General features: G+C 47.7%; 1 protein-coding gene and 1 long non-coding RNA gene across 3 annotated transcripts in view; both read right to left on the bottom strand.

The window, feature by feature from the left end:
* Nucleotides 1-21,854, bottom strand: part of LOC146855200 (GLIPR1-like protein 1) — an 858,145-nt gene that overhangs the window by 709,846 nt on the left and 126,445 nt on the right. The window lies entirely within an intron of this gene.
* LOC146855201 (uncharacterized) overlaps nucleotides 1-21,854 on the bottom strand; it is a 143,391-nt gene that overhangs the window by 5,186 nt on the left and 116,351 nt on the right. Inside the window, exon 4 of one of the 2 annotated variants that reach the window (XR_014980803.1) lies at nucleotides 5,089-5,366. The exons of the other annotated variant lie outside the window; for it this stretch is intronic. This is a non-coding gene — a long non-coding RNA (uncharacterized LOC146855201). Of the gene's footprint in view, nucleotides 1-5,088; nucleotides 5,367-21,854 lie in introns of those variants that run through there. 2 annotated transcript variants of the gene reach the window in all.

Below are 21,854 nucleotides of genomic sequence, written 5' to 3'. Positions count from 1 at the left end.
CTGGAAGGGTCACAGAGGCCATTCGCTCCTCTGTGCAGTTTTGGAACTGGTTCCCTCTCTCGCTCAAGGGTCGGGTGACCATAAACAAGATGGTGTTCCTACCGAGATGCTAATATTCTGTTCAGCCTACCTTTGGCATTTTACCCTGGGTTGCATTTCTGTGGTTGCATTCCCTCCTTACCACACTAATTTGGGCCGGGGTACAAAGCAGCGTGGAACTTCCTATTTGGGCCACTGGAGGAGGAGGGCTCCCTAATCTGGAACAATATCACCTGGCCTCCCAGGTCCAGTATGCCGCACATTGGTATGAGGAGGAGGGCAAATATGAGGGACTCGTCTTTCAACAGCGATCCCTCATATTTGCCCTCCTCCTTATACCAATGTGCAGCATACTGGACTTGGGAGGTCAGGTGATATGAGGGATCGCTGTTGAAAGACGCTGGTTCAGTACTTCATACAACACATTGCATCCTTATTGGAATGCAATTGTGGGTGTCCCTGTGAAACAATGGAGGACCTGTTCCTCAATGAGAAATGTATTACATTTGAGGCAGAGCAGGTCGGCTTTCAGATGGGACGGATCCTTCAATATGCTAGGATTCCGGCCATAGTGCGGGAGCTGTGGCCTACATTTCCAGCGGTTCTGGCTACGTCGCTGAGATTTTGGGGCCTGTTAGAGTTGGGCATCAGTTACCATCTAGTCTCCATCCTCTCTTCAAGGCCATGACTGCAGATCAGCTATGTGTCTCGTTTCCTGCTCAGGAGGCTTGGGATGGTCACTTATGGGTGCAGCTCAATGACACTCGGTGGACAAGAATAGTGTGCTTCTTAGTGAAAACCGTGTCTAGTAACGCCAGATTCAAACTTTTACACTTCAATTTTCTACACCGCACATAAGTCACACCTGTGATGCTCCATAAAATGGACCCTAGTAAACCTGTATGTTGTCCTAGGTGTCATGCTCCTATGGCCTCGTTTCTGCATTTAGTATGGGATTGCCTGGAGATGTCTGCATAGTGGTTGCAGTACTGGATTAACTAAGAGGTGTGGTGCGGACGCCTGTTGCCACGAACCCTGCGGTGTGCCTGTTGGGAGACATCCCTCGGCAGAGAGGCCGGAAAATGGCTTTTAAATTCCTACACTTAATGCTGCTTCTGGCTAAGTGGTGGGTAGCAATCACAAGGATGGGTCAGCAGGAACCAAGTGTGGAGCATTGGGCTGCGGATGTGGCTGAATGGTCAGTGGCAGAGGAGGTTAGTTTGAAACACTGTAGACGCGGTGACCAGGTCAAGGAGGACCTGGAGGTATAGGCGAGCGTCCTAGCCAGATAGATGGACCCTGAGGGCTCACATTTGCCCTCCACATCAGACGGGGGACACGTCGGAAGACAATGGAGGTGATTGGCCCAGTTTCTACCAGGTTTGTTGACTCATGTTAAAAAAAAATTGAGGCTGTCATGTTGCTATACTTTCTACATGGTAATGTGCGACAGGAGGATAGTCTCGCTGTGATATCGGTTTGCATCACCTGCCCCTAACTGCCCTACTTGTGACAAGGTTGACAATGGCTGTTGTTTTCACACCTGTTGTTTCTGCGGTTGTATTGGTGAAAACAACAATAAAACGGTTTTTATTTTTTTCAAAAAAAGGATATTTTGGTAAATTAGTGGCAAACAGTGCGTTAAAAATTTTGTTTGCTGCAACAATAGCAAAATTTAAACAGAATTTAAATGTCATTTTAAAGGGGAAGTTAGAAGGTCCCTCAATAAATTTCACTATAAGGTTGTGACATTAGATGGATAGTTCAACTACATTTGATCAAACGTACCAGTCAAAACTGCGTGGACTTGAAACAGGTTTGACAATCGCATACAACCTTCATAGTTACAGGCAGGCTGTGTGAAAGGTGCTGCACGACTTTTGCAAGACATAGACCAGCATAGCAGGCAGCTATGTAAAGGGTAAAGAATAGCTGATTGTTTGACCCTTGGTTAGGTCCATTTGCTCGACAAAGAGAAGGAGAGTAAAAGGTGGGCTATTTTTATAGAGGTCCTACACATAGGCCCTAAGTAGCCCTAAGTAGCGATATCAACGAGAGATGTGTAGTTCCTACAGGGTGGAAAGTCGAAGGGGAATAAAGTTTTCCGAACTCGGACTTTCACCTAGTGAATGTAAGTGCACAAGGGAAGGGAATCCCTTAAGGGTGGAACTGAAACCCTCACACACCCAGCAAGCTAGGTGTCATGCTTCATCATCTGGGTTTTGCTCCTCGTCGGGTCGGCGGTGCAATACCCGACGGGCACCCAAACAGGGGCTCTTTTTCGGAGATCTTTTGTTCCCTGCCGTATGGTGCATGCGTGTGAGGGCCCGGGAGTGTAGATGTAAGTGAATTAAAAAGGTTGGTTAATCTGAAATGTAATTTTATTGGCTCAGTCAACCACCTAGTTAAAAGGGGGTGAGTGGCGTCAAAGCTATATTTGCTCACAAAGGAGGAGTGGCTAGCTACGCTCTACTCTTCTGGTCAACATGTTTCGCGCCCAGTCAGTCAGAGGGATCTCATGGCGCTTCGTCAGGACCTATAATACTAAAGTGAAGTGTGCTCAAAAACTATCTACAGTGTGGTGTGAAAACAAGGGTGAAAAATAGTATGTTAGTCAACCCTTAATGGGTGCCCCTACCCTATGTACTGTTTATAAAAGGGGTCACCATTTCTTTTTATAAAAAGCTCATCATCAGGTGCATGGCGCGTCAACAGGGGGAGAAACACATTCGTTCCTTGGCAAAATTCCCCTGGAGGTGAGTAAACCTGCCCGCGTCGCCGAACCCGGAAGGTCCATTTGCGACAGGTGACGTGGCTGAGAACAATCCTTCTAGCGGAAAGTTAGCAAAGCCACGGACTGGCAGGCTGCAGCACTGCCTCTAAGGCTCTGGGTGGTGGTTTCATGATTTGCATCTTGGATCTTGCTCTGTGGTAACTTCTGTCTTTCATACAGTTTGGATGGTACCTCACAATTTTCTGTTATGGAGTCCTCCAGTTCAGGAATTCTGGACACTCTCCTCTCTTTCACATGCAGTACGCTCCTTTCATAAAATCCTCAAGGTGGCACTCTCTACATGTCTAACATTGCTTGGATGAGAATTCACTTTTCTGAGTGACAAATGTGGAAAACATGGAAGCCTTCCATATGTACTAGAAATGGAAAATATTTACTTGCAGAGCAGTTGTTCAGCATTACTATAGGTGTACATAAGTCAAACTTCATGTTATGAATCAGTTAATAGATACCCTTCTCACATGATGAATGGATTGGAGTAGGAATAGTAAATATTACCCCTTTAGTGTCCAACATATACCCCAAATATGTTTATGTTGGAGTGGGAATGGTAAATGCCATCCCTCTAGGGTCCAACACTTTCCACACTATGGTTAGATTGGAGTGGGGATAGTAAATGCCACCCCTTTAGTGTCCAACACCTTCCTCAATATGGTTAAATTGGGGTGGAAATTTTAAATGTCACCCCTTTAGTGCTAGGCACTTTCCCTAAATTGGTTTAGATTGGAGTGGGAAAAGTAATTGTCACCACTTTAGTGCCAAACACCTTCCCCAGTATGGTTAGAGTGAAAAGGGAATAGTAAATTGTCACCACTCTATTGTCCAAAACCTTTCCCCAATGTCACCCTTTAGTGCCCAACACTTTCCCCGAAATGAATGTAGATTGGAGTGAGAATAGTAAATATCACCTCTTTAGTGTCCAACACCTTCTCTGAATTGGGTTAGATTGAAGTGGTAATAGTAAATGTCACCCCTTTAGTGTCCAACATCTTCCCCAAATGTTATATAATGAAGACATGTCATACATTTTTCTATTTTTATTTTACTTCCAATGTTTAGTTATACAATAGAGTTCGATTTTGAATCACATATACTTCAAGTAAAACCGAAAAAAAATCATAAAGGTAAGGAAATAAACATGTTTTCATTATTTTATAATAATACAAAAATCAGTCAATCATATTTATATACATTTGTATGTTGTACATTTTCAACTCTTATTTTTCATTGTTAACATTTTTTTAAAATTTCTTAACTTTAGATATATACATATATATATTCTTTTTCAATAGTATTTTAACCTGCATTAGTATATATTAAATAATTGTATATATTTTATAGTAATATTTAATTTATACTTTTCAATGTTCTTACAATTTATTATAATATTGTTTGATATGTTTAACATATTTAATACATTTTTTACTTCTTTTAAAAAACATGTATTCAACACTTCTAAGAAGAGATTGTCTTTTTTTAGTTTCATTTTACAGATTTTTTTTTTTTTACTGCTAGCTTCCATTTTGGAATCTATTTGTGTTACTTTTTATTCTATTTTCCCAGAACCAAGTCACAATAAGGTGCAGCTGTTCACTGGCACAGGTAAGTCCTTTTTTAAGAGTTTTTTTTAGGGTAGGGTGGATTTAGGAGGGAGAATGAAAAATTTCATACGTAACATAACAGAAAGTTTAATTTCTATTAAGGACTCGGAGGCGAGGATTAGTGTTTATCTAGCTACGAGATATATGGTGGCGTCACGAAGGATACCTTGATACACATGAGCACGTAGAATTTTGGAACTGGAGAAATAGGAACCAGAAAATTCATATTCAGAAATTTAAAGACGCTGCCACACCAGAAACCATTGCGGTTTGGAATTATCACCGCTTAATAAAATCAACAGATACATGGAATATAGCACGTAGAATTTTGGAACTGGATAAATAGGAACCAGAAAATTCATATTCCGAAATTTAAAGACGCTGCCACACCAGAAACCATTACGGTTTGGAATTATCACCGCATAATAAAATCAACAGATACACGGAATATAGCCTTGAGAAAGTCGCAGGACTACTTCCCCATTTTGCGACGAAACACGTGTTGGCTGTAGTGAACTACTGGAAGATTTCATAAAATAAAAAGAAGAAAGAAGACTCTCTATATATATGTTCTTGCATTTTAAATTTGTCAATTATTCTGTGGAAACACACTACATACTTATGTTATTTCACAAATGCTGCGTGTGCTAAGGAGTGTCATTGACTCGGAGGCGAGGATTATGCCTTCTCTCTTTGCTTTATTACAATAGCAGCATCTTTAAGGTTAACAAAGACTACGTTTCCCATGAACCATAGGGAAAGGTAGTAAAACATCAAACACCTAGTAAGAGCCAATCACATCAGGGCAACAATGTCCAATCAGGGGCTTTCCATCCCAACATAGTTCTCTGTTAGTGTCCTTTCGCCCTCTTTTGTCGTTCAAAGTCAGCCATTGCATTCTCTTCAGGCAACCTGCTTGTTCGCATCAGAACCTGCAAACAACAGGGACACATTACCAGCTGAGCCATAGCTGCTAAAACCTGCAATTGGAGCATGAATCAGGTATCACAGCAAAGCAAGACTATACCATTCAATTAAATATGAAGCAAATTACTTACTGCAATACAGGATTATGCTAGTTCAAAGCTTGCTCACAACGAGAGGAGCCATATTAAGCACCGGCTTGAAATAGTATCTCTTGAAGGTGGAGTCCAATCAGCCGCATTGAGGATATCCTCTAAGCGGGCACCCAAGCCAAATGCTTTAGAAGCCATAGCTCCTCGAGCAGAATGCACTCCGAAGTGATGGAGGTTGATGCCAGCCTCCTGCATCACCCATCTAACCCATCGGGCGATGGTCGGAGAGGAAATTGCTTTAAAGGGATTCTGGAGAGCAATGTGGAGTTAGCGTTCTCCAGGGGGTCGGAATTCTTCCGTCATCTCTTCGTATGCTTTGAGGCATCTAACCACACAAAGTTTTGGGGAGTCAGGAAACTCTGTGTAGGAAATTACTCTGGTATGGCATTTCATACGTCTGAGCAGAGTGAAAGTTACCCCCTCCGGAGTAAACATCCTGCTGGTGATGTCCAGAGCTCTAATGTCGGATACGCGCCTGCAAGATATCAGGCACAGGAGCATGGCCAGTTTGGCGGACAGCTCCTTCCTGGAGAGAAACGATTAGGTTGCCAGGACAGGAAAATGTTGAGAACCTGGTTGACATCCCAGAGGGCAGAGTAACGCGGCTCTGGGGGTAGTGAGAGCCGAATGCCAGGCAGTAACCTGCAAACCATTGGGTGTTCACCCATTGGCGTCCCATTAACCGGAACATGGCCAGACGAGATGGCAGAGCGAGTGTTGATAGCCCTGTATGTCAGCCCGTCTGAAGCCAATTGTGCTAAAAAATTCACGAGGTGCACCACGTTTGCGACCAGGGAATCAAAACCCCGTCGCAAACACCAAAGGGACCTTCTCCCCCATGCGGATCTGTACCTCTTGACAGTACTGTCCACCCAAGCCCTGGAGATGAATGTCTCAGCCGCCAGCGAAAAGCCTAGGGTTTCCCATCGGCCCCTGAAATCCACCACGCCATGAACCACAGTGAATTTGTCAGCACCATAGGAGTGGAGGAGTAGGATTGGAAAATCCCAAGAAAGTTCCAGAAGAACTGGAAACCAGACTTAAGACCCCCAGAGAGGAGTGATCATGACTAGATCCGCTGACTGCCTGCGGGCTTGTGCCGTTGACCTCATGATCATCGCGAAGGGGGGAAACGTGTACCCCTGCTCCAAACTCCAGTCCTGGAGAAATGCATCTGTGGCCCCCGCTAAGGGGTCCAGTCTCCAGCTGAAAAGCCAAGGAGTTTGATGATCCAATCTAGACGCGAACAGATCCGCTGAGAAGGGTCCCCAGTGGTCGTTCAGCAATGCAAAAACTGTCTGGTCGATCGTGCCGGATCTTGGCCACTTTCCTGGAGGGCAGACTGAGAGTAGATGCAGTTGCGTCGATTTATGAAGCTCAAAAAGGTAACAGACTGATGAGCAGGTTGTAAAAAAAGATTTCTGCTTGTTGACCACAAAGCTGAGGCTTTGGAGCAGGTCCACTGCCATCTGAAGATGGGCAATCATTTAACGGGGCAAGAACCCATAAGGAGTAGATCGTCCAGATACACAATCATCCTGATACTCCAAATGTGGATTTTACTCCAAGCTCTCACCACTGGTTTGAGCACCTTGTTGAAGCACCATGGAGCTGAGGAGAGTGCGAAAGGAACAGCCGTTAACTCGTAAGTTAGGTGTCGCCAGACAAACTGTAGGAAACGTCTGTGAGTAGGAAAGATCGGGATCACCAGATAGGTGTCCTTGAGGTCTAAATGAACCATCCAATCTTGAGGCCATAAGACATCCCGGAGGAGGTGAATCCCCTCCATTTTGAAATGGCGATAAACCAGCCATTCATTGAATTCGCTCAAGTTTATGACCGGCCATCGGCCGCCGTCGGTCTTGTCGACCAAAAAAACATTGCTTAAGAACGCCCTGGGGTGAGGGGAAGTGAGGGAGATGGCGCCCTTGATGTGGAGGGATACGACCTCCTCGTCCACAAGGGCGGCCTCTTGGGTGGAAAACCGAATGGGCCGGGGTTTGGACCTCTGAACTGGTTTCCCAACAAACTCTATGTGAAACCCCTGCACTGTTCACAACACCCACGCGTCGTGCGTGATGGACAACCAAGCCTGGGAAAAACTCACCAGCCGCCCCCCTATTTTTAGTTGGGAAGAAGAGAGAACACTCACCTGGGCTTGAGGTGGCAGCTCCTCCTCTGAAACCTTTCCCCTTTCCGGGGCGTCCTCTGGTGGAATAAAAGTTCCCAAAGCGGGACTGGTCTTGGTATTGCCTGGAGCCTCTCTGGTTGTTCTGATGGAGTTGACGACTGGCCGAGCGGCCCCTGCCTCGGTCAGGCCCTTGAAAAACACAAGGAAAAACCTTCTTAATCATGGACTGGGCCTTGTCCAATGACGTAAAAGTATTTACAAACTTCTAGAGCTCTTTCACGAAAGGCTTGCCAAAAAGGTCTCCTTGGGCAATTGCGCCCGCCTCTGAGTCTGCCAGACCCCCCAACTTTGGGTCGATCTTGATCAGGAGAGACCGGCAGCACTCGGTTGAAAGGGCGCAATTTGCATTGCCCAAAAATATCACGGCTCTCTAGGCCCAGCCTGACAGGGTTTCTGGCGAGAAGATAGATCCTGACTCCTTGGCCTCCTGTGCCATGTCAAGGATTTTGGTAATAGGCCCGAGGGCATCAAGGAGCTTGTCCTGGCATGCCCTCCACAATCTGTCGATCCCCTTTTGGATCTCTGATACATTTCTGGAGGAAGTTGGCCATGTGGGGGTCAATTCCCGGGGTAAGGGCCACTTTTCCCCCAAGAGATGGGCGGGGACACTCCGCTCGTAGGCAGTTACGGGCCTCTTTTTCAGTTTCAGTCGTGCAAAAGCGTCTTAATCCACCCCGGCGTCTCGGGGTCGCTTAGATGGCGGGTAGCCAATATTCCTTGGGGACTGGGACTGGAGTGGGTGCAACAGGTTGAGGCGCAAGCCTTTCAAAAGCTTGAGCTATCTGGCCGGAACGTCTCTCCTCTAGAGGAGTAATGGCCTGATCAACCGCCAGGTAAATTGAGGTGTCCACAGCCTCATAAAAAGCGTCACCCCAAGGCATATCTGCTAGAGGGTCTTCCTCCTCTTGATATTCGTCATAGTACTCCATAGTGCTGGGGAAGGCAGAGGAGTTCACAGAAAAATCGATTTAAAACAGGGTGGTAACCCACTAGCTCGTTATTCAAGGCTTACTGTATGGAGGGCTGGGTGGGAGCCTCAAATATGGGTGGATGCACCGCAGTACAAAGGGGTTCTAGCCTCAGGGGAGGTAAAACGCTGGCTAGGCAAAATATAAATCTGTAGGACGTCCCCCTATGACAGGGAATCACAACTGGTCTGGGTAATGTCCCTTCCAAGGGACTTTTGGACAATACTGACCTCAAACGCGGCGTTCAGGGAGTTAAATACAGACTCTGCTTCCCATTTAAAATCGAGCAGGGAAACAGAGCGTTCAAACCCAATAAAGGCAGTTGGCACTAGTAATCAGGGGCCGCTCATCGCCTACGGACCCGTGACGGGCGTCTCCCTCAGACCAGAGGCTCGGTTAGAGTGCGTGCACGGTGTCTGAACCTCTGAGGAGAGTTCAATCAGCGCGGCGCACTTGCCACTGTCTCACACACCTCCTAGCGGTGGGAGGTCCCCGGAGCACAATGCCCGCAGAACACAGCGTAGGAACGGGAAACCAGTTCCCACGGTGGGGAAAAAAACAAAGCGAAGTCAATCGCCGACGCCGCGCAGCACACGCGCTCATAAAGGTGACAGGGAAAAAACTTAATTAACGGCGCAAATACACACAAAGCAAATGCAATTGCGAATGGAGGGAACAGCTAAATTAGCCTACAGACATCAAATCGACATAGAAATCTTGCACAAAAACAGCAAAACATGCAAGAAACAGCACCAAACAGTTAAGAAGACTTAAGGGTACTTATCTGGCTGCGTAGCAGCGAAGAAAGAGGGCGAAGGGACACTAACAGTGGATTATGTTGGGCTGGGAAGACCCTGATTGGATATTGTTGCCCTGATGTGATTGGCCGTTACTACGTGTTTGATATTTTACTACCTTTCCCTATGGTTCATGGGAAACGTAGTCTTTGTTAACCTTAAAGATGCTACTATTGGAATAAAGCGAAGAGAGAAGGCATAATCCTCTCCTCCAGTCCTGACATAGAATTAAACGTTTTTGGGCCAGATTACGAGTTTGGCGGTAAAGGAACCACAGTCGAAGCGGTGTTGAATTCCCTGCCGCACAGTTGGAGGTTCACCCACCGAATTATGATGTTGTCGGTCTGTTGAAGGAAAGACCGCCGGAGTCCCGTCGATGCCACCAGCCATTCACGGACCACCGGAATGGTGGTGGGGCACATGTAGCTTTCAGAGGGCAGTACAGACAAGTTCACTGCCGTCGGACTTACGAGTTGGCTTTCTGTCAAGCCGACTGTGCGGAGAGACCGCCTACTTCGAATCAGCAGAATTGAAGGAATTGGGGTGCATACTCACTTTCATTTTCTTTGCTTCAGTGTCTCATGTGGATCCCTTCCTCCAGGGCCTCCCTTTACAGCAGCATCTTAACCCCGAAGAAAACAACTTTGTTGGAGCCGAAATCCAGGTAAGGTCATTTTGCACTATTTACCGATTGACTGGACTGGACATATATGGTCCGGACTCCAGCAATGGGAAAGTACTCGTAGTAGGTATTTTTTCATGTGTCATGCATATGTGTACATTTAACACTTGTGCAATCAAAATATACACAACTACATCAACACATATGAAAAAATATTCCCCACCTTCAGAAACACTGCAGTTGGCTCAGCAGTGACATCGTAATACAGCGGGCAGGAGACCGCCATGCTGGCAGTCTTTTTTGGATGCCACTATTGCAGTAAGGTGGTAAGACTGCCAAACTCGTAATCAGGCCTATAGTGTTGTTTGAGGGGTTTTGGTATATTTTGATGTACTGCTGTTAGTATTTTATACTTAATTGTTGCTTTGCGTTTTTCCACACTCTTTTAGTAATTAATTATTATGCTTTGTTAAATAGTGTGATGTTAGGTATATTTTGATGATTAACATGTATATGTATTTTGAGGAATGTAATGTCTTTTGTGGGTGTTTTTTTGCATTTACTTTACAGGCTTTTGAGCATTTGCAGTTTAAGTTTTGTTTTTAAAGGAAATCACTTTTTGGTGTAAAATAAGCCAATGGTTTTTACTCTTACTTTCTTTTTTTGGGTTTCCTGGAGCAGTTCTTTTTTTAAAACACTTTTCTTGTGATTTGTTTGGAGCCTAGATACTTTAGATTGCTTCAAGGGACTGCGAGTGGATTCAATATTTTTTTTGTTTTTTGTTTTTTTTTCCGATTCAATTATCTTATTTATGGTGGATTATTAATTTTTCATTTGCGGAGACAGAGAAAGATCTACTGCTACAGAATAGTATGTTGTATTTATAAAAAAAAATTGCGGGGTGGAAAATGTGATATTATATTGTTTTTGTCAAATTTATGAGATTGTTGTTTGGAATTGTTTGGATTATGTGCTGTAATTATTTTATGTGATGGATTGAGATGGATTTTATCTATTATGGTTGATGATGGTTACATTTAAAAAATAATAATGTATGTACATTTTTATTATAGCAGTCTTTATTAACAAGGAATTTAAATAATTATTTGACTGATCTAATCAAATATTATAGTCATTCTTATAACAAAAAAAAGATTTGGTATGTTGGTTTACAGTTTGTCATACCTTTTGAGGGCTTTGGTAGGTTAACAGATATTCTATAATATGCTTTTTGCTATAATCTCTATGTACTCGACTCATTTATTATTTTCATTATTCATTTGTCAACTTTATTTCGGTCACTAGGACCATAAAAGAATGCAACAAGTATACAAAAAAAAATATGTCACACATAATGAGTTAAAACCAATCATAAAACAATTAATCTAAAATTGTCAAAAGTATTCAATCAGCTGTGTTTAGCTTTATACAGCGATTACGACTAAACCACATTGCTGTTAAAAATTTTGCAACTGCAAATACAATTGGGGCCGATAAGTCTGTTTTTAAAATTCTAAATGCTGGGAGGTACTGCCTAAAGCCAAGATTTATGAGGAGTGGGACAAGCCAGTAATTCCTAGCTCTTTGATAAGCTGGACAAAATAATATAATGTGCAAATCAGTCTCTCGCGAATGAGCACAAGCTGGGCACTGCACTGTGGGCTGGGAGTATGTCCAGCGGTCCGTATACGCCCTGAGGGGGAGAGTACTATATCGCCATTGCATATATAGCTTCCTTGTATTTGATGGGCCAATATCATCAACAGCGAGCTCCAGATGATATGAGTCTTTGAACCCCAGGAAGCGTTCAGATAAGGACCCCTCCCGAACGTTCTTAATTGAAATGCGTAGGTTGTGCTCATAGTAAACCTTGGAGATAGATTTGCGTGAGATCCTACAGCATGCATTTCCTGGATCAAACCACAAATCTGGTCTTCCTAGTGACTCGCATGTTTGTTTGACATATCTTAGCCATGGAATTTGTGCGGCTTTTGCAAGGCGCAAAATCTCTTGGAGCTCAGCTCTATAATTAGAAAGTTCCGGTGTGCTCCATATTTTACGCCAAAAAGTTATGGGTTTGAGTCCCAACTCCTCTGTAATGGGTCTTAGGCCCAAATCTAATCTTAGTGGGAGTAGTGGGGTACTAGATGGTAAAGCTGCCAATTGCCTTAGGAAGTTGTTCTCCGTGACCTGCAATTTCTGTGTGGCAGTATGCCCCCATATTTTACCCCCATATAGCACTGCCCCTCTTGCCTGGGTTTTATAGATTTGAAGGCGGGGACCAAAGGGCTTATAGGTCAATCCTCTTGTCATCCTGAATATGCCACCCGTCATCTGAATCAGTTTCAAATTTGCCTTAATTCGGTGTGAATCCCAAGTCATAGACTGGTTAATTGTTACCCCCAGATATTCAAACGTGTAAACCCTCTCTAATCTGGACGACCCTATCAAGGGACTCGGGCGTGTTGGGGAGGGCGGGTTGAAGATCATGTACTTGGTTTTAGAAGCGTTAATCTCCAAACCGCGCATCACGCAGAAGTTCGCAAATCCGTCCAACACCCGTTGTATGCCCATGGGGGATTTGGAAAGCAGCAGGGTATCATCTGCAAACATAATGGCAGGAACCCTGCTGCCAGCCAACCTGGGAGCATCGATGTTACACAACCCATTGAGATGGCTAATGACCCCATTGACGAAGAGGCAGAAAAGGGTCGGTGCGAGCACACAGCCCTGTCTGACCCCCCTGTCAACGGGGAAACCATCTGAAAGAGTTCCTCCTCTGCCGCACCTTACCCTGGCAAAATTTCCCTGATGTAATCTTTTCAAAATTGGCAGGATATCGGGGGGGACCCCCAAGTCCGTCAGGACGGCCCATAGTTTGTCCCTGGGCACTAAGTCGAAGGCCGCTCGCAAGTCCACGAACACCGTGTACAAGGTACCACCCTCGATTAAGACAGTCTTCCAATGTAAAAGATTCAGACGGAAAATCTGGTCAGTAGTTGAGATGCCTCTTCTAAACCCTGCTTGATAGGGACTCATGACTTCACATTCTTCAATCCAATCTTGAAGGCGGTTAAGCATTAGTCTACCGAAAATCTTTTGAGGAACATCGATGAGACTAATGGGTCTGTAGTTGGCTGGGAGCAGAGGCGAACCCTTTTTGAATATAGGGACAATCTCTGCGCCCAGCCAAGTATCAGGCACCTCCATACCCCCCAAAATGGAATTAAATAAGATCGTTAGATAGGGTACCCAGACATCCGGTTCTTGTTTGAATAGATCACCCGGCAGGCCATCCAGGCCTGGTGCCTTGCCTGATGCCAACCCGGCAATAACTGCTCGAACCTCCTTTGTTGTGAATCGCACCACTTCCAAAGTAGTGTTAGCCGTCTGGGTGGGAGTAATCCTTTCCGCTTCAGGTGACTTGTATAGGGACTGGAAATGATCTTGCCAAACCCTCGCTGAAATGTTAAGCTCTATTGCTGGGGCCAGCTCCTCGGAACCTGTGTTCACACAGTGCCAGAATTTGCGCGAATCCCCACATGCCAAGGAAATAGTAAGTTTTTCCCATTTTTGGTGCTCCCATTCGCTTTTGGCATTGGTGATCAGAGACTTATAGGCCATTCTTCTGGCCCTAATTTCCACGCTTCCCTTGCCCTCCTTAATCGCTGTCAGTAGATCGGTTTTTGCCTTACGGCATACAGTATTATACCAGGGGGGGCCAGCAGCACGTCTGTTGACCCTTATTGGTATAGTGGTAAGGATTTCGGACGCCGATTTGATGAGGTCTTCGTGCAGCTGCCCCAGTTGTTTATATTCACCCTGGGTGGTACCAAGCACCTTGAGTGCCTGGACCTTTTCAAGTATGGGAATTACCCGGGCGTACAGCTTTGTAACCTTCCCTGGATTGGAAGCTAATTTCTCCCATTTCACTCTACGTCTGTTGTTCGTGAGGCCTAACTCCGCCTCAGATGCCACCCTCTGTTTCTCCATGATCTCAAGACCAGGATGGTCATATTCCAATTCCAATGCGTTGTGGTCGCTGTCTTCCCTGGGTATCACCCGGAAGTCTCTGATGAGCGACCACGAGGCTAATGGGACCAGAATATAGTCGAATCTTGACTCCCTACCCACTCTATTATAGGTGCATCTTGGGGGGATGTCAGTTTTTATCCTTCCATTACAGGCCCGAAGACCATGTTTCAGGGTTAGGGATGTAATTTGTAGAGCCAAAGGGGTCCAAGCTCTTGGGGCAGGAGCTTGTGATGGAGGTACAGACCACACCAGGTCCTCCTCCTGGGCCAAACCGTCCAGTATGCCCGAAAGGGGCTCAAAGTGACAATTTAGATCACCCCCTATTAGGAGCGGGATGCCCTCCGGAATTTCATCTAGGGCGAGTGCAAGCTCTTCAATAGTGCGCGACTCCTGCGTAATATTGGCTGGCCTGGAGTAAACATTTGTCAGCAGAAGGCTGCGTGCGTTTGGCCATTCCAACAGTACAACTAGAATATCCTCCTTATTTAGAGGAAGGACAGCGGCCCTACATCCCAGGTCGTTAGCCACCCATATTGCCAGACCTCCCGAAGGACGCCCTCTGCCCCCCCATTTCGCTTGTGTGGAGAATGTGGCAAAGCCTGTACAGATGACTTCTTCCCTCGCCCAGGTTTCTTGAAACAGGCATATGTCTTTGTCCTGAATGAAGGAACTCCAGACCGGGCAGTTCACTTTATTGCCCAAGCCCGCCACGTTCCAGGATAAAATCTTAAGAGAGGAACAATTAATTCTCTCTGTTGGTGCGTTTGGGAGCGCAGCCATTCCAGGATCCTTCCCTGCTGGTGGGTTGGTAGCTGAGCTGCCAGCTTGGACGGCCATCGCCACAGTTGTATTATGTGGAGGGCTAGGGGTCCTTATGCATGTCTCTCCGTTTATATGTTTCTGATCGTAATTATCCTTCTCCATGGGGATTGCATGTCGTGTTTTGGATATAAAAATCCTATTTTGGGCCAGGTCCTCCCCACCCCCCAACTTATTCGGTCAATCCACCATATCTAGGCTGCTAAACCTATTATAGGTGGGCAGATGGTCATGTCGCGGAAATCTGGGAAGAGGGTGGTCGCCTCTATCACTTGGGGCCTATTTACCTGCTCTCCTGCGTACTAGTTCCCACCCCTCCTCTACCTGCTCGTGACTTGGAGATGGATAAAAGAAGGATAGAGGAAGCGATTGGACAGAAGTCCGCTGTGCACGGTGTGGTCAACTACATATATGTGAGACAGTAAGAGGGTCCCTGAAATTAATCAAGACACAGTCTCCATTGATTGATTTCCTGGTATTACCTAGCCATGGGACTCTCCTCACCGTAAGCACCTCACTAACGATTCCTTCCGGGAGGGGCCTATTGGTAGAGAGCCAGTGGATTACCTTATTTTTCAGGGCCTCCACTGGTTCTCTAGTGGAAGGTTTTAATTCTGGAATACCTGTTAGGATGACTGTGTACGGAATGGCCTCCGGTGGCAAGCTAATTGATCTATGTTTTGTAACATTGCCATGTACCCCCAATGCGGGTGCAACTAACTTCTCTTGCGGGCTTACACTTACTACGCAAGTTGGGGCTTGGGAGTTTGTGACTTCTAGAATTGGTGGTGTGAAATGATATGTTTGTGTAGGCTTAGGTGGAGGGCGCCCTTCCTCCAGTGGGGGCGCTGGTGGGAGCGTCTTGCCACTGTGGCTCTGCCCTCCACTTGGAAGTTGGCTAGCTTTTTTTGAGACATCAGCTAATTGTTCGGTTCCCTTTTGAATGTTCGCTGAGCATATTTCCATCTTTGCTAAACGGTCTTCTAGGGGATTGAGCATTTTCCTCAGGAGAGTAGGAATGTCCGAGAGGGTGAGATCCTCCTCCCCCGCTAAGACATTTAAGCTGGGAGATGACTGGGCCGGGGTATTGGAGGATGGTGCCCTTTTTTTTTTATAGTTGATTTGACCCCTTGCTGGCTAAACAATGTTGGTTACCCTCGCTCATAGGGTTATATTTTGGGATCTTGGGCTTTCGCCCCCCTGAATTTGGTACCCTTCTTTTCCTTTTCGGAATAGCTCCTTCCCTCTCCCCCTGTGATAGCTGCGCAGTCTGGTGGGCCCTTTTGGTAGTTGCGTCCCTATTAGGCACACTTACTTTAGCAGTGATTGGAGGTGGAGGGGGCTTGGATGATGGGAGAGGTAGTAAACTAAGCTCTACGGGGGCGGAGATGTCACAATCAATAGTGGGTGTATTAAGAATACATTGATCAGAAAGGTCGCGCAAAGCATTTATCCCCCCAACATCTATTGATGTATAATCAGGCGTTTGTTCTGGGGTAATGGCGTGTGCCAGGGGTACCAGAGAGGACCTCCTAACCCAGTCAATTTCTTGCGAGATACGCCTTTCTAGGATAGTAATTTCATCGATTAGCAGTGACCCCGCTTTAGCAAAGTACGTGTCCAGAGTACCTTTTGCCGTCCCTGCGGCCAGTGTAGTTTTGCTCCTCGTTTCTCTTGAAGTCATGGTCCCGAGCTCGGATCCAAAGTTCAATGAGGAGTCCTGGGCCGAGAGGGGTCTCCCTAGCCCGAACTCTCCCGTTCTCGAACGGCCTCAAACGGCCCGCTCTTTGCCCGGTCTTCACCCCTGCTATGTCACGCGCACGTTCCGCTAGCGCGTATGCACGGGGCGTTTTAAATGGGGAAGAAGTCAGGAGGAGGAGTGGGCGGGAAGATGCCCCAGCTGCAGCGGTGATGGTGGCGCTGTGCAGGCTGGTCCTCGCAGTCCCACCGACAGATGGATCCCACAGGAAAGGCTCCCCAAGTCCAGCAGAGTCCGCGGTGGCCGAGTTTAGGCAGCGGAGTCTCGGCAGTCGCAGTGGTCAGAGTAGCAGCGAGCGGCTCCCGCGAAGCGGGGGCCGCGAGTCTTTAAGTGTGCTGGTGGGAGGAGTGGGCGGGAAGAGGCCCCAGCTGCAGCGGTGATGGTGGCGCTGTGCAGGCTGGTCCTCGCAGTCCCACCGACAGATGGATCCCACAGGAAAGGCTCCCCAAGTCCAGCAGAGTCCGCGTTGGCCGAGTTTAGGCAGCGGAGTCTCAGCAGTCGCAGTGGTCAGAGTAGCAGCGAGCGGCCCCCGCGAAGCGGGGGCCGCGAGTCTTTAAGTGCGCTGGTGAGAGGAGTGGGCGGGAAGAGGCCCCAGCTGCAGCGGTGATGGTGGCGCTGTTCAGGCTGGTCCTCGCAGTCCCACAGACAGATGGATCCCACAGGAAAGGCTCCCCAAGTCCAGCAGAGTCCGCGTTGGCCGAGTTTAGGCAGCGGAGTCTCGGCAGTCGCAGTGGTCAGAGTAGCAGCGAGCGGCTCCCGCGTAGCGGGGGCCGCGAGTCTTTAAGTGCGCTGGTGGGAGGAGTGGGCGGGAAGAGGCCCCAGCTGCAGCGGTGATGGTGGCGCTGTGCAGGCTGGTCCTCGCAGTCCCACCGACAGATGGATCCCACAGGAAAGGCTCCCCAAGTCCAGCAGAGTCCGCGTTGGCCGAGTTTAGGCAGCGGAGTCTCGGCAGTCGCAGTGGTCAGAGTTCATTTTAAATTACAGTATTTGGTTTGTTTGCTAACTTTAGGGCTAATTTGGCTAACATTCCTCCATTTGTAGTTGTTGCAAGCTTTGCTCCTTTTTTGAATGCTTCTATCAATTAGTATAGTGCAGGTTGAGTTCTGCATAGTGTGGAGTGAAAGGCATTGTGCCATCCTTCCGCTGCGTTGTTTATTTTGGCTTCCTGTGCTGAGGTGCTGTCATAGACATTCAACCATGGTATTTGAAATTTGGGTTAACATCTGTGTCCGTAGCAATGCAGTCTGCCAACCCAAGTATCTTCAAAACCGTCCATTAGGGGACTAAGTTTGTCTTCATTTTGTTGTTAGAAGAACAAGTTACTTACCTTCGGTAACAATATATCTGTAAGAAACATTAGTTAGTTATAGATTCCTTACCCTAGAATTACCCCCAGGCATCAGACTGGATCCGGAAAGCTTTTTCGTCAGCAGTACCTCTGCGCGTTGTAAGGTGGCGTCGGTCGGCTCCGTGTCCGTCGTTGGCGTCGTGGTTGCCGGAATGACATGGCGGTAGCTCCTTAGACACCGCGCTGACGTCAGTTCTGTACACGACTTTCCACGGCAGAAACACAGATCCATGCAGGACACTGACCACTGGTGCACAAAACTAGGGCCCTGAAAGGATGTCCTTAGCCCTAGAAATCAGTTCGCAGAACGGGGAGGATGGGTGGGGCGGTAAGGAATCTATAACTAACTAATGTTTCTTACAGATATATCGTTACCGAAGGTAAGTAACTTGTTCATCTGAAAGAAACACGTTAGTTATAAATTCCTTATCTTAGAATAGATATCCCAGCAATGCCAACCCCGGCTGTGGGTCTGCAAACCACAGAAAGTCCTGGAGAACAGACCGGCCAAAGAAGCCGTCTCTCTGGACTTGGTTGTCCAGACATTAGTGTTTGGTAAACGTGTGCAGCGATGTCCACGTAGCTGCCTGACAGATGTCATTCAGAGAAACTCCTCTTCCCAAGGCAGTAGTGGCTGCCGTCATCCTGGTGGAATGGGTGCGTAGCCCCACTGGAGGCTCATTTTTAGCCAGAGAATAGCATACTTTTATACACAAAACGACCCATCGAGAAATGGTTCGCTTGTGTACGGCCCAACCTTTCTTGGCACCCACGTAGCCAACAAAGAGTTGGTCATTTACCCGGAACTGCTTTGTGCGATTGAGATAGAAAGAAAGCGCATGTTTTGGGTCCAGATGGTGGAGCTGCTCTCCTCTTTTGAAGGATGCGGAGGCGGAAAGAAGGTGGACAAAGTGATAGTCTGCCCGATGTGGAAGGCAGTGACAACCTTGGGCAAGGATGGACGAGTCCTAGGGACATCTTTGTCCGGATGTATAGAGAGAAAAGGAGGCTTAGAAGAAAGCTCCTGGAGCTCACACACTCGTCTGGCAGATGTGATGGCCATGAGGAACGCAGTTTTGAGAGTCAAGAGCCTTGAAGGACAGTTGTGAAGCAGCTCCAATGGAGCACAAATTAAATATGTTAAAACCAGATTCAAGTCTCACTGAGGCATAAAGAAGGGAATAGGAGGAAAGAGATGAGTTATGCCTTTCAAGAAGCGATTTACAACCAGGGACGTGAAAAGGGAAGGCTGATCTGGAAGCCGAAGGAAAGCAAAGATGGCCGAAAGATAGCCCTTGATAGTGCCCAGAGCAGAGCCCTGATGGGATAGAGAAAGAAGAAACAAGGGAACCTCAGAAAGAGGGGCAGAAAGGGGATCCACATCCTTTGCTGTGCACCATGACACAAACTTGTTCCACCGGGAGGCGTAAACCGTCTTAGTAGAGAGACCCTTGGCTGCCAAGATTACATCACAGACCTCAGGAGGCACACTCCACGCAAGGAGGTGGAGGCTGGACAGGTTCGGGTGGAGGACCGTCTCCTGCTGCTGCGACAGAAGATCCTCCCGAAGAAGCAGTCTGATCAAAGGATCGATGGCCATGTTGAGCAGCTCGGGATATGTGACGGGGCAGGACAGGCAGAACAAAAGGACAGTACAGAGTGATGGACACACATACCGTTTTCACCCCCTCTTATCCCCTCACAGCAGAACGAGTGGTGGCCAGAACCTGTAAATACGAGAAATAGCTGGGAAGAAGCGGAGCCCTTTAAGTGGAGCGCGGACAGCTCAAGAGACACACCCCCGAGTGACGCAGGGACGTCAAAAGGCGGACGATTCCAAGAACCAACGGACGGCGTTTCCTGGAGGAGTGGAGTATACGAGCGGAGCGGAGGTGAATCGAGTGGAGCGGAAGAGCGGAACAGAAGAGGATTGAGCGGAGGAGGAGAGCGGGAGGCACCGGAAGAGAGCGAGGAGTACGGAGGAGAAGGACGAGAGAAAAGCGACAGTCGGCCCGGAGGTCCAGAACACCGCGAAGCGCCCAGCCACGTTCCCAGGGTAGGAGCGTGGCTAGGACAGGTACGGAACGGGGTAGCGGGGTGGATCGCGAGAGGGGAAAAGCAGCCGCCGTAAACTGTGTACAGAGTCGTGGATAATCCCCTGTTTCCCTACCCTCTTGTTTATTGATGCACTATACCTCACGAAGCATAGGTGGTCACAAGCACTTCTTAGGGTGTATCCTCACTCCCCAGTCCCGGTCACAGGTAGATAAAAATAAGGAAAGTTTCCTGATACTTGTCCTCTTTGTCTCTTCCCTTCTGGGCCGGAGCATCCTGGGAGAACCGAGGTACCATCCCCCCCCACGAAGCTTCCCAAGAAGTAAAGACCCCGGATCCCAGCCCTCCTGGAAGATCACCACCCGAGAGGAACAACGGATCCCGCAGTGTGGCGCCGAGAAAGACTGACAAGTCGATTAAGGAAACGATATATATCAATAAAACCCCGGTTACAACGTATACGTGTCCCGTCTGTCCCTGACCCACCGCCACAACTGGTGTCAGAAGTGGGATCAACATCAGACTCCGTCGGCAACGAGATGGAGGCCCTCATACAACATATGATTCAGGGACAGGAAAAACTAGAATGGGCGGTGGAACGGCAAATGACGTCCGCACAAGCCGATAGGGAGTCCTTTCAAAATACCATGACGGCTCAGTTAGCTGCTCTTCAAAAGACCTCCACAGACTCAGCGATGCCGGTACCGGCTGTGAGTCATGTGTCTCACCCTACCGGCCTGGCCTTGCAGAAGTACATAACGGGAGAAGATCCGGATGCCTTCCTGACCAATTTCGAAAGGGCTGCAAGGGCCTGTGGTTGGCCCGAAGAGAAGTGGCCCTTCTTTTTGGCACCCCTACTATCGGCCGAAGCCCAGGCAGCTTATCAGGTAGCCAATCCATCCGGGGTCACTCCCTACTCCGTTATCAAAGAAGTGCTGCTAAAACACCTCGGCCTCGACGCAGAGGCCTACCGAGTTTGTTTCCGCAAAGAGAGAGGAGCGGTAGGGGAAAACCCGAAGACTCTATTTTTTCGCCTGAAAATGGCCGCCGATAAGTGGCTGAAGCCAGATAGCAGTACCAAGGAAGACATCATGAACCGCATCTATCTGGAACAATTCATGGAAGCGGTGCCCTACGGAACCCAAAGATGGTTAAAGCAGCATCCTAACCTGTCAGTGGCACAAACAATCGAGATGGCGACCCAGTACGGGAGAGCTCAACCACGGTATGGGGCCGGAGACTATGATAAAGCAGAAAAAAGGGCCCCTTTGGTACGGACCGAGAAGAAGGGCAAGGTACTCCCTGAAGTGGTACGGGCAAAACCGACACGTATGGACATCACCCCCCTCAAAGGACCCCAATGCTACGACTGTGGGGAATGGGGACATATTGCCCGCCTGTGCCCTCGGAAAAGGAGTGAAGAACCCATGGACATCGGCTTTCTACCAAAGACTGTCTTATATTCAGCGGAATTGGGTTCCTCCTACTACGTACACGTAAGGATGAATGGAGCTTTAGTCAAAGCACTGTTGGATTCCGGGTGTAGACAGTCTGTAGTGAGAAAGACCCTTGTAAGGCCGCACCAATACCTCGCAGAACAGGTGGGCGTAAGGCCATACCCCCTTGCCGTGGTCCCCATAACTCCCCGCAACCACCCCACTCAACAAGTCCGAGTAGGAGTAGTGGATACGCTCCCCGAGGAAGTGATATTAGGGGTAGACAAACCGAGTTTTTTAGCACTCTTTAGGGA

Source organism: Triturus cristatus, chromosome 4_1 (assembly GCF_964204655.1).
Source record: "Triturus cristatus chromosome 4_1, aTriCri1.1, whole genome shotgun sequence".
In the NCBI taxonomy this organism is placed as follows: Eukaryota; Metazoa; Chordata; class Amphibia; order Caudata; family Salamandridae; genus Triturus; species Triturus cristatus.
This window is presented reverse-complemented; position numbering and strand designations above follow the sequence as displayed.